The 13,014-nt window shown below is 40.9% G+C and overlaps 1 protein-coding gene across 7 annotated transcripts in view; it reads right to left on the reverse strand.

Moving 5' to 3' along the window:
* The window catches only part of CEP112 (centrosomal protein 112), a 171,584-nt gene that overhangs the window by 18,938 nt on the left and 139,632 nt on the right, over positions 1–13,014 (reverse strand). The window lies entirely within an intron of this gene.

A 13,014-nucleotide genomic window follows, 5' to 3' on the forward strand; every position in this document is an offset into this window, starting at 1 on the left:
TTTTTTAAAGTTTCCTAGTCATTGTTGAATGTTTGAATACACACTTAACATTTACTTACACATTTACTAAAAGCTTAGTTATGTTGTCAGCTTGAATAAAGGCATTGTTAACCGCAAGTGCTGACTTGAAGCGAAGTGCACAATGTGGCTGTTAGATTGACATCAGCACAGAGGCGGCTGTGGCAGCAGAAAGGGAATATTTTGAGTTATCTTTTGTATGGCAGGAAATCAGGGCACGGCTACCCATCAGCTGCAAAGCGTGGCGCAGTCAGGACTGGGCCTGGGAAGGGGCTCGCGTGGGAGATACGCTGCAAGTGACACCAAAGGTGCCTCCCGGGTTGGTTGTTAAAGAGCTGAGCTGCAGAGAGCCCTTCTGCAGAGCAGCCGGGAAAGGGGAGACCAAGGAGCCCACGACTCGTAGTGCGCTTGGCAGAGCAGGCGACACAGTTAACATTTGCTTCCCCCAAGGAGAACACCCATACATAAACCGGGATCAGTAACAGTACTCACAGTGCAAAGATTTAACAGAAAAAAAACCCCTTGCTCTTTTCCACAGCAGTGAAATACTGTACTCTCAAATCATTTACAGGATAAAATTGCTATTGAGATAAGATAAGAGGACTACTTATGATAGACCTCGCACATTGTTTTGAAGTGATGCCAGGCATTAACTTTAAAGTCTTCTAGCTATAAGACTATTACATGTACTGATGCCAAAAAATTTAACCAGACCCAAGCGTGAACTTCAAATCTGCCCAGGGACTTTTATGCTATCACCGCTTCTGAGAAATGTTGAAATCCAGGCTCTGAATATATAACCGGTTGGCCTTCAATACTCAACAAGTCTTGCAGTACCAGGAATTTGCATTAATATAATTAAATATATGTGTGAATTGTAGGCTTTGTGCACATCTAATTTGGTAAGGTAAAACACAAACAAGCATACTTTGATTTAAAAACTAAAATGTAGAAACTAATGAGGAGCAGGGCCGATCCGGGTATCACAACGATCTCCAAAGACTCAATTAATCTGACAAAAATCCTGCCAAAACTCCAAAGTGTCCAGACATAACCAGTACAGGATGACTCTCAGGAACATTCAACGAGCATGTTTCAGATAAATTAAGAAGTATGACCCGTCCTCTCCTTCTATTTCCACGTGATCGACTTATACAGTCCAAAGAGCTCGGCATGGTGAAGCCTCACTCCACACCAGCCACCCTGCCCGGAATCCTTCCTTGTGCTCCAGAGCAAGTTTCACTCTGTCCCAGGACTTTGAAGATGGTCAAGAGACAGCGTGTATGTACACATATGTATGAATGTACATCTGTAGATATGTAGATATCTCTCTCAGAGACCAGATTTCTACCACACTCCATCGCACAAATCTGCCAGCACCGAACACAAAACAGCATCTCAAATAGTTCCTGGTAAAGGCAGCAACCACAGGGTGGCAAAGAGGAGAATCGGTGCACTGCTCTTTCCTTCCTTAATTTCTCCATTTTGACTTACTTACAAGAAACGAAGATATCTTGCAGAGCATAAAATGAGAGGTTCCTTTGAATCTGAGGGTTTGCAATGCATCTTAAAGTAATTTAATTTGTGAAAGTCAGATGACACAGAGTCTTTGTTAGGTCCACCTACTCTAGATGGCGTTTGCCAGCATGGAACACACATATTGTGTTCCATTATGAGGGCAGAAAATGTCTTAAACAAGTGCAATTTAGAAATCAGGTGGTTTTGCTATAGCATATAAGTGTAGCAAACTGTTAAATTATCCATTCATCGATTATCCAACCCAAAATACACTGTATGAGTTTACAGAGTTTTCCAATCACATCGTAACTGGCTGTTGGTACATTTTGTATTGGGATGGCAGAAAAAAAGAGTAACTCCTCGGATCACTCATGAATACCTCTAACTTGACCACCTTTGGACCACTGCTGTGTTGCACACCAGCTCTCCTACCGGTCACTTTGTAGAATCTGGTTTTGCCTATAAAGGATGTTCCATGAGTAATGAATGTTCGTTTGGGTATTTCAGCTTCCCTAGCAGCACAAGGACAAAAAAGTAAAACCAAAAGATCAGAATTTGGTCAAAGCCATGCCAAAAAAAAGTAAAATCAAAATCTCATGGTTGCTGCAGATTCCTGCATACGATTAGCTCTGAAAATAGTAATTAGGAGTAAGCAAGTTTGTTGCCCATGATTTTAATTTTCTAGGAGGAATGCTGATGGATGTCATGAATAATGCGCCCTTTTGAAGATCGCACTGAAAATTCTCTCTATTGTCAAAAAGCTTCATTTGGAGTGGCTGGAGCCCGAATGCTGAGGGCTGTTTCTGAAGCTACCCAGTACCCTCCGATCTTTGCTGTGTCTGACAGAGAAGCTTTTGTCACGTTGAATACTCTTAAAAACAGCAGATGACTTACCCCAGGTACACCACAGAACATCTTTGTAAAATTAAACAATAGGGTTTGTTTTGTTTAGAAATGCAGTTTTTATTCTACAGCTTCAAAGTGTCGGGTTTTGCTCAAAGAGTGACAGAGCTTACGTTTAATAACTGCTGAGATGAAGAAATAGGGATAAAAAAATTTAAAAACCAGGCCAATTTTTAAGTGTCAGAGGCTTTTTTCCCTAAATGGAAAACAAAGCCTAACTTATTTAGTTAAATTTTTCCAGGTACGGGATTAATCCCTGTCCCTCAGCTTTGCTAACTTAACTTACATCACTGTTATAAAGACAGTATTTTTTTTTTCAGTTAAACCGGCTTTCAAATGCCATGTAAACATGTTTGCTGTTGAAAGTCTACACCATACCTGACCTTGGAAGTGCTTTGTGTTGGCCTGAGAACAAAGAAATGAAATGTTTTGCTTTCCAGCCCAGATATCCTCCACTTTGAAAAGCACTTAAAAATGTAAATGAGATAATAAGCTCTACTGCAACAATGTGGGTGAATTACAGCTGTATAAAAGGAACATTCATTTGATTTATTTGTAAAAAGGGAAAGGATCCTAAAATAAAATCACATTGTAAATGTTGTGGTCGCATACAACATTGGGAGACACGAGAAGGATGGAAGGGAAAAGTAATGGCTTTGAGACTACGTCCCTGAAATATTACGGTCGGATTTGGGGACCTCAAGTGGAGCTGGTGGACGAGTCCATCCCTGTCACTGTGACACACGAAACGTTTGGGAACTGGCGGATACGAAAGGAGAAGGGAACATCTGAACCGCGTTTCGGAGCAGGCATTTCTTTTTTCTAGTATGCTATTGTGGGTTGATTATCGCCAGCGAAATGCTTAACCCAGCTCTGCTCATGGAAACGTGGAGCGCGTTGGAGACAGCAGAGCGGCACACGTGGAGTCAGTGCGGAGCGTGGACCATCACAGAGATGCTGGGATGATGCATGAGACCGGAGGAATCCAGCCTGACTCCTGGGTGCCAGACGGAGGGGGGTTTTTTTAGAAAAAATCAACTTGTAAAGCATATAGTTTTGACAAGGAGCCATAGAGAGACAAAAAGGTACGATGCCAGCATTACAAAATCCCTTTTCAAGGCAGGAATAAATTTTTGGCATTAGTTACAGGGCTTAATCTAAATCAAGTAAAAGCTGGTAAGAGAAAGAGTTCTAAGAATCACAGGAACAAGTATGAAATGGGAATATATGAAGGATTTAGTCTTTAATATATGAAAACTGATTTGATTATCCCTTAACCACAGAATATTTTAAAAAAGAAGTGTTGGATTCCCTGAAAGAAAATTCAGTTCTGGAAGAATTACATAAACAGAAATCATTATTATTTTTAATCACTTGGTATTGATCATTACTGTGACGATTCTGTATTTTTAAAGGTGTAATGTTTTGCTTCTTCAGCCTGAAATAATTTCCTACTTTTGGTGTATTCCTGAGGGCAGACAGGGCTTGATCCCTGCTCCCATCACGTCAGTGGCAAGTCTGGGATCACAAGGATTAATCTCTCTGGTACTGAGGGTTGAGTAAATACGTGACACTGACAAGGAAAGGAAAATCTTCTAAAAACGTTAAATACCAATGTATTTTCACTTTGAAACAAAAAGTGTCAGCAGGAAAGCCGCTGCTCATCATGATCAGATGATGCCAGATAGTGGCAGAGTCTTTTTTTGATGTATATACGTAATTCTTATTAGCTGTACCAGCAACTCTGCGCACACAGATGTGCATCCGTATCAAGAAAAGACCCAATATTTATGACCAGTGCAGAGTAATACTACAACTAAAGGTAGTAATAGTTGGCACTTTTAATCTTCAAAGAATTTTTCAAACATTACCAAATTAATATAATTAGTTAATGAAAGATGCAGTAATAAAAGCTACCATAATTACCTACTGTAGTTTTAATTATCTCCTTACTAATGCCCACAGAAGAAGGCTTCCACTTTACATCCTCAAAACATGTGCCAACAATAATTCTAAACACAGGCCCCTCTTTAAGCGCCTTCTAAATTCAAATTACATCCATTGATGTGTTTTCTCTCCCTGTTCACGAGAAGAAAACCTAGCTCTGGAACTTTAAACAAAAATCAGGTGAATGTTAACAAAAATTAAAGCAAATTTTGTTCCAGAAACATATATGGAGATGCTTTAAATTTTGTCACAGAAACACTCAACCTTGAGTACCTTTATCTCTCCACGAAGCTGTAAGTACGGGCTGTCTGGGCAAAAACTTCTCCTTCAGACTAGGTGGTCTCACAATTTACAGAGTCAAATGCAGCTCTTAGTCAAAGAGAGCAGAAAAGTAAATTCAAAGCAAGAGATAAGTAAATTTGTCTGGGATTATTACTACTATAAATAAATTGGGAAAATATATCTATGAAGATCCCTGATGTAATGCCGTGAGTCAGAGCAAAACACGTGTGTTTTTAAAAAGTGAAATACTGATGTTTTAGCCAAATTGTTGGTGCATCCTCAAAGCTTTTGGGGTTTTCATAGCGCTTTTGTCCACTGACACCGCTCCGAATCTTCTCCGTGCTGCATTCCAGCGCGCGACTTTGAAAACCTCTCTACTTAAGTTCTCTCTTGTTTTTGGTGTAAAGCAAAGGAAATCTTATGGTTTTAACCTAATACATATGTTTGCTGTTCACATATGGCAAAATTCCTTTCTGGTGGGAACTTTTTCGCTGTTGCTGCAACACACTATATATCCACAAAGTCTCCTTTGATGTTGAACTATTGCTCCACTACTCATTACGCTACTGATTCAATATGAAAGGCAAAATTTCTGTGGTTTTTGTTAAAACAATAGCTTTGTTTTTGCAAACAAAGTTTTCCACAACCTATACGCAAGGGCCAACATTACTGCAACAGAAAAGAAAAATCTCTCTATTATTTTATACTGAAAATAGTTACGGTGTTTAATAACACAAATTATTCTTCCATCCTATAGGTAGCGTTACAATTACTATTATGACTGTACAGAAAATTTACGCTTGACTGCTCCCCAGGAACAGAAATTAAACCACCTTAAGCGATATTTTACATCTCTCGAGCACTTTCCTTCCACTGTCCTCCTAGCCTTTTACCGTCGGTTCAACTTCATTGCCTGGGTGAAGTTGCTGACAGCTACGTATGGGGGGCAGGGAGGGAAGTCCTGCAATGACCAACCTGCACGGTGTCCTACTGCGCAATGACCGAATAGCAAATTTGGGAATCTTCATGCCTACTATATGATTTTAACCACTAAACACTATTTCATGAATAGTGAACACGAATTACAACACGGAATGAAAATGCAAATGGTAATACCTTTTTAAATGTGTCCCTAAAAGAGCTGGTTGCCCATTTTCTGCCATCATAATGAAAAGGTTTCTTCAGTCAGGAATCCGAGAAAAGGGGTAATTTTCAAAGGTACATAATTAATAAACTCCCACTTGAGCTAATGTGAGCTCCCATACACTGGGCACACTGGGAAGCCTGGCCCGCTTGGCCGACGTTTCAAAGCGGGAGCGGAGATCTTGTAAAACCACCCGAGCTGCGGGCTTTGCCCATTCAGGGAAGTCAAGCAGCTCCTTCTTGTGCCGCTCGGTATTGCTCCTGAGATTTGCCAGTAGGAGATGCCGTTGTGAAGTACAAGAATTTCTCCCCTTGAGGGAGTGTGGGAAGAAAGAAAGGGGTTCAGGAAGGAAGGGAATAATTTGACTGTAGAAATAAAACTAAGTCTCTCTAGTACTAGTGAAAAAATTTAAAAATAGGTCACTTAACATAAAAGAAACATATATGCAAACATTTTTCCAGTGTGGTAGGCTCTAATGCTACACTATTTTCATTTTTCGCAATTCGTAGGCAAGAGACTGATTGGCAGTATATTATATGCTTTGGCTCTTGAGTGGATCATCAGCATCAGTCCCTTAACACTATTTCACATCAGACTTCATCTGGATTGGTGTCTTTTGGAGACTCCCTGAGCACTGCTAGGATTGTCAAACAGGCATATTCTTTTCCTGCTTTGCTCCTACAAAATATTGGTGTGTTTTCGGCATTTTCTGTAAATATCTCATTGAGCTGACCAAAGTTTTAGGACCACTTTTCTGCAAAGTCTTTAGCCATATATCCCTAAAACACCTTGGTAGCACCAGCAGAGCTGTTCGTAGGCTTAAAATTAGGCAAGGACCAAAGCATTTTGCTGAGTCAGGGCTTCCCTGCGCGGCGCCATGAACTCAATTCTTTTGAAACACAAAGGATGTCATAAGGCAGAGCAAGTCCTGCAAAGATAAAAATTCAAAGAAAATAGCAGCATAAATCATGAAGTTGGCATTTTTTTCGGGGGGAGCCAAGGAAGGAATTGGTTTTGCTTTGTTTTTAGTGGCTCAGGTGGTAGGAGAGGGGGAGGGAGGCAAGGTTCAAAGAGCGGTAATAAACTTGCTTTCATCTCTTCTTCTCCATGAACCACAAAAGCCAACAGGCAGTTGCCATGTGCAAGCGTTGCTTTGTCTATTACCAGGACATTTTAGGGTTGTCACGATGAAGTCATTCGGAAAGCTTGTCAGCTCTGAAGATTCACTATATTTACCTGGAGTATTTTGTTAGTATGCTTTAAAACTGGCCTCTCCTTTTTTCCAGCCTCCGCGAGTTTCATGGTCAAGAGCAGGGACAGAGGTTGCCGAAAGGAGAAAACTACTGAACTTTTTCCCCCTTTCACTCTCAGAGGTGTAGACAGAAACGCCGATGGTTCACATATACCAGATAAAATGAATCTTTTAAACCCAAAGATACCACGACATCTTAAGCATACGCTTATGAAGGAAAAGTTCAAAACTCCATTTTAAACCACTTACGAGAGGATTTACCAAGATTCTGCCTAATGTTCAGCTGACGCATTGTCAAAAACATTTATCACGAACCTTTTGAAGTTTCTTAGCTCCCCCTTCGTTATTAAAACTTGAACTGCAGAGTTCGTTATCAGCCTCAGAGCACACACAAAATACATCAGGTATGTTTTAAGTCAACCTTTCAGTCTGATTTTGAGACTATTATACAAAATAAAACGTTCCCAATCAGGTTAATGTCTGACAGATAATGCTGAACAGGCATAACTGCTGCGCCTGATTGATCCACGAGACAATTTTCATTTCCTAATTTGCTTTTTATTACACACTTTGCAATCAAAGGGAACGGCAAGGAGTCTGCCATTCTCGGAGCAGGTTTCCTGTGAAGACCTGATGTCGGCTTCAGCGTTTTCAGACAACTTCTTGAATTTTTGATGCTATGTCGTAAGAATGTCTAAAACGTCGTGTCAATGGATATACTGTGCTAGTGAAAAATTGCTATTGTGAATACAAATTAACTAGTAAAACATCTGTTTTTGCTGCTTGCTGTATTCTTACCAACAGCTCTACAAAAACAAACATGAGGGGTTTGAGCAGAGTTTCCTGCAATGATTTAGAGAACGTCTGACTCGTGATAAAGCATATTTATCAATCACTTGCTGAACAAGACAACCTTCTCACCGCCGGGGGCTTCGTTCCCAACTAAGTTTATCACCAAACTGCCACTTTAAGTGGGTGTTGGGAAACTTTACACCTGGAGACGCACCAGAGGTTCCAGTAGACCCCTGCTGCTCTACAAATGTCTCCTTAAAACATATTTCTCATCACAGATGCATGAAGACCTGGAAACGTAAACATTTCTAACAGCCTTTAAAACACATCTGATTTTGCTATCCTCTTTTTAAAACTAAATACGAAAGGCTCAGCTATTTCTAATCAATAGGCTAATCTGATTCCCAGGAAGAACCAGAGAAAACTATTTATTTTGTGCAATGAACTATCAGACCGCCCACTATTGCTGGAATTTTCCCCATTACATAAAATAACACACACACAAAAAGAAATCTAATAACGTCTTTATACCTTTCAAAGTACCCTTAATCAACAATATTAACTCGCGAGGCAAACCACCGCTTTTTGAACTGAACAAGAGCGAGCTTGACTCAACAGTGCCGGCACACTCAATACATGCAAGACGTGAGAGGCAGCAAGGTAATATCTCCTAAAATTATGTCTGTAAGCCAAAAATGGGATGATTCTTGACAGGGGAGGATGCACACTTGGAAACTTAGAAATTCTTTTATTCAAAGTCTTTAATGACCTCCAACCCAATTACATTTGCAACAAGACATGATAATGCAATTGCTGCTATTTAAAAGTATGTGTGAAAACTGAGCATTTTTGAAGCTTGATTCTTTTTTTTTTTTAATCATGTTGAGATGAAGCTCATTTACTTAAAAAGAAAAAATGAAAAAGAACGTCCTCTGCAGCTGGTCAAACAGATTACGAAACTCTAATCTCACTAGCCTGAGGAAAACGAAAACTGTTTTTCAAGTATCTATTTTATAGAGCATTGGCTTTACACTTTTTAAAAGACGCATTAACATAACTGATCAGAACATCCCAGAATGTTTCTGATCTAGTCAATCACGTGGCGCTATGACAGAGATACTTGCTGTCATAATGCCAACGTCTCTAAACATTTCTAAAATCCTTTAAGTTCATATTTTTTTCCAAGATTAGACATGGGTAAGATCTATTTAGCTTCTTTAGAAGTTTTTTCTTCCACTTTAGTGCTCTAGAATACTAGGACAGAATATTTTAGATAGACAGACACCTACACAAGCAGCAAAGAACAATGAGCAACAGCAAAGAACAACAACCTATTTAAATGTTTCTGCTAGCTTTTAATTCAAAATATTTTATACTAATTCCTGCATAACTTGTTTCTGGGAGTACCTGCTACCCTATTTCTCCCCTATTTCTTTAGCTCTAAAGTAATCTTTTTCGCTGAATTGGAATTGTCATTAAAAAAAAATCAACCATTTGTCTAGCTTAAATTTATTGGCCATGCTTCCTGTAAAAGCCACACTTGTTGCATCGCTGAGTAGTGATACACGTCGGGTGATTTTGGCCTGCAAACTTCCAGCAGGTCTGTGCCCCTCCGAGCCAGCCCTGGTAAGACCAGACGGAGGATTCACCCGCAGAGACCCCCAATACGAGCATCGCTGCAACAGGCGACTGCTTGGCCACCCTTAAAACAAACACCCTACATTTGATCTTTTGATACTGATGATTTCACCAATAAAGGTAACAAATCAGGTGTAATTTATATACTAGGCAAACCTGGAAGAGGACGAGAAGGGCAAAAACACTTGCCAAAGCTATTGTTGTGTTTCATATAAAGTTTTCATAGAATGTCAAGAGCTCTTATCACAGTTGTGACCAAGCAGATCTGATTTCAACGGGAAATTTGATTATTTTTTTTTTAAGTCTTTTTTGAGCTCAATGGTGGCTGAAAGACTATGCTAATTCAGTTAGAAGATCCTTCTGCTGTGGCAGGAAAGTCTTACGGGGAAACGCACAGGCAGGAGGGGACCTCAGTGCCACCCAGCAGAGGTTTTTGTTGAGCTGTTGCGAACCTAAGGAGCAGCCCCAAGGCATCCCTCTGCTTCTCCTTCCCAGGAACTCCCACAGGGGCACGCCAAGGCACTTCAAATACTCCCAACAGGTACAACAAGCCCAGAAAGCGTACAGTGGGGGATGCTTTGCTTCAGAACATCGTGAATGCTAAGGGCACAATGACCCAAACAGTGACCATGAAGACCCACAGAAAAGCCATCCAAGACTCCTAACTACAGACAGCAGCTTCCTTAACTGTACCTTGCTGGAGAATGGGAAAGTATATTGAAGAAACGTCCCAAAATCTTCAGCCTGTTCTTCTACCCTTTCCTGGGCATCTGTTATCAGATACCATGTCCCAGAAGACAGAGAGAGATGGACCCCAGTCTGACCCAGCACAGACACTTTTACTGTCTTTGAGCCAAAACAACCTGTGCAGTTTATCTTCTACTGGACTTTCAGGAGTTTGAATGACAAGTGTCAAATCTTGATATACACAATACCCTTTAGTCATCATCTGAAAAGCTCTGAAGAAGAGAAAGAACCCAACTGGTGTCTTCTGGTTTCAGAAACGCTTGTCAAGATGTTTCTGCACAGGTAGAAAATGCTGCAGAGTTGGACTGGCTGAGGAACGCTTGATCAACGCTAAGCGAGCGACTGCCAAACCTGTTTGGCACATCTAAAAGGAAGGCAGGCTCTTTTCATTTTCTCTCTCTCTTTTTTTTTTTTTTTTATATGTAAGTAGTTCCAAATATTCTTATATGGATGACATTTTTAAAATGCAAAAGCATTAAAAATAACAGAAAACAGATCAAGTTCTAAAGCGCCACCGGTTTCTCATTTGTGCAGCTCCAGACTAACGTCTCTCATTAGACCTGCGCAGCACAAAGAGCAGAGCTTTCCAGCTACTTTATGCACGCTCAAAAACTTTTCCTTATCACAAATAAGACATAAGCTGCAGGAAAAAAAAAAATATAGTGTAGTGTGAAAGAAGTCAGAATTCCGGTATTGTTAAAGTTGCATAAATCTTGATCTAGTTTCAGGATCTGATAAGGAAGCACAAATAAGCATGTCCTCTGTGGAGGCAGGTTTTGCAAACAGCAAGTTAGAGAGGGAGAAGGGACATCAGCCTTGTCACATACGCCACGAAGGCAGGATTATTAGAGACAGGCACTAGCAAATGAGTCCACAGCAATGCCAAACGCGACTTGCAAATGCACAGCTCCGTAGGACTCAGGACAGAGAGGAGACCTGGTAGAGGAGAGTAGAAAGGAAAAAGCAGCAGGTAAACACTTAAGACAAGTGTTAACAGTGATGACAAAGACTTCACTGTATTCTTTGCCCATCAATCACTTCACATTTTCCTGTGTCCTCCTTGCTTTTCGGATTTACACAAATGTAAGTAGAAGCAACATGTTATTCTGGCAGGAGGAAGAAAACAATACACGAGGTACGAGCTGCTCCTTGGAGTTCAGAGCTCAGTTGTGGTCAAAGGTGTTTCCAGGGATGCAGACAACTAAAATCCACCGATATGGTTCAAATCGTAACATTGTCTTCAGTAATTGCCGTTTTACCTTGCTGAATTACAAGTGCCAAACTGCAGAGGATAGAAACAGTAATAACATTAGTAACAAAAATATGAGGAATTTAGATATAGCCATCTTGAGAAAAGCAATGCTTTTTGCTGAAGCCGGCAAGAGCCAATAGACGTCTTGGATTTGTCCTTCAAGCTGCCTGCAGAGCTTTGGCTTGGTCCAACCGTGCGGGTGTTCCTGCAGGTATCTAACATTTGGTAGCCTGAATTTTTATTTATACAGTTTCATTCTGCCACTCTCAACCTTCTCACTAAGCAAACAAACTCGCTTCTCATGTTTAGTTTTCTCTCGTTTGTACTTTCACCCCCTCTTACACAACAACCGTGGAAGAGAGCAGCAGCACGGAGAGCTGTGCCACAGAGCAGACACTCGCCTGCCGGCATCGTCCCTCCCTGGATAAGCACATCCTCTTCCCACGTTACTCCTTTGCGATGGTCCAAACTATTAGAGAGCAAACCCCACTGCAAAACTGAGCTGTGCCTTTACGGCAGATCTCAAAAAGGACGTGAACGGTGTATTGTGTGTCTTGTCTTCTAAGGCCAACAAGGACAGGTTTGAAACCCATGATCTCATGCCATGCTGGCCCAGGAAAATGGCATATTCAGGGCATAGGTTTCCAGCTTAAAAATACTCGTGAGGTGATCTGATGTGACTCTTCACCTGCCAACAGTCCTGGCAGAAAAATAAACAGGTTCTGGAGAGGAGCTGCTGCCGGAGGCAAAGCAGAAACCATTAAAAGAGCTGCCCTGACCTGCGAGGAACTGGCCTTCTTGCTTTGAACTTCAGCACATCTTAATGAATTCTTCATAATTGGCAATCTGGCGTTTTCACTGAGGATATACTTCTCTTGAGGTGCCAAATGCAGGAGACATATTCAATGTTAGAAATACAAATTTTGGGTCTCGTGGTTGGTTGGCCAAGCTGGTGAAGGCAGTTCCAACAGGTATCTTCACCACTACTGCAGGTAACTGTGTCGTATCAGGGATTAGATTCATACATGAATATGCATCAGTGCTGAAGGAGTTGCTTTCGTAATTATTAACATATTGACTTAATTGAAGTTATTGACTTCAGGGCTGTGAAAGCTTGAACTAAAAATAAGCAGAGACAGCTTTAGTAACAGAAGAAGTTAAAAAGTGGTTGTGTCAGAGAAGCAAGACTTTTGTTGTGCTTGACTAATCTCTGCTTTACTGCTCTTCCAGGCCCCTGTTATCTGGCAGTTTCAAAGGGGACGTTGCCAAGAACCTCATTTAGAGTCCTAAATTTTACCCCGTAGGCAACGCTTAGTTCAGTTTCCCAAGAATAAATTTCATAGTCGGACCCCTGAAGAAGAAAACAGGTGAACACTTTTTGCTCCATGAAACAGTCTCCTCGCTGGAGGACCTCAGGCTCCCTGAAGAGGCCAAAGATACAAAACTTTGATGCCTGCACAGAAGAGCTTAAGAAAAAGCTTCAGCCTTGACGTTTCCAGTCTTCCCTATAAGCTTCAGCCT

The sequence above is a fragment of the Rissa tridactyla genome, chromosome 15, assembly GCF_028500815.1.
Source record: "Rissa tridactyla isolate bRisTri1 chromosome 15, bRisTri1.patW.cur.20221130, whole genome shotgun sequence".
NCBI classification, from domain to species: Eukaryota; Metazoa; Chordata; class Aves; order Charadriiformes; family Laridae; genus Rissa; species Rissa tridactyla.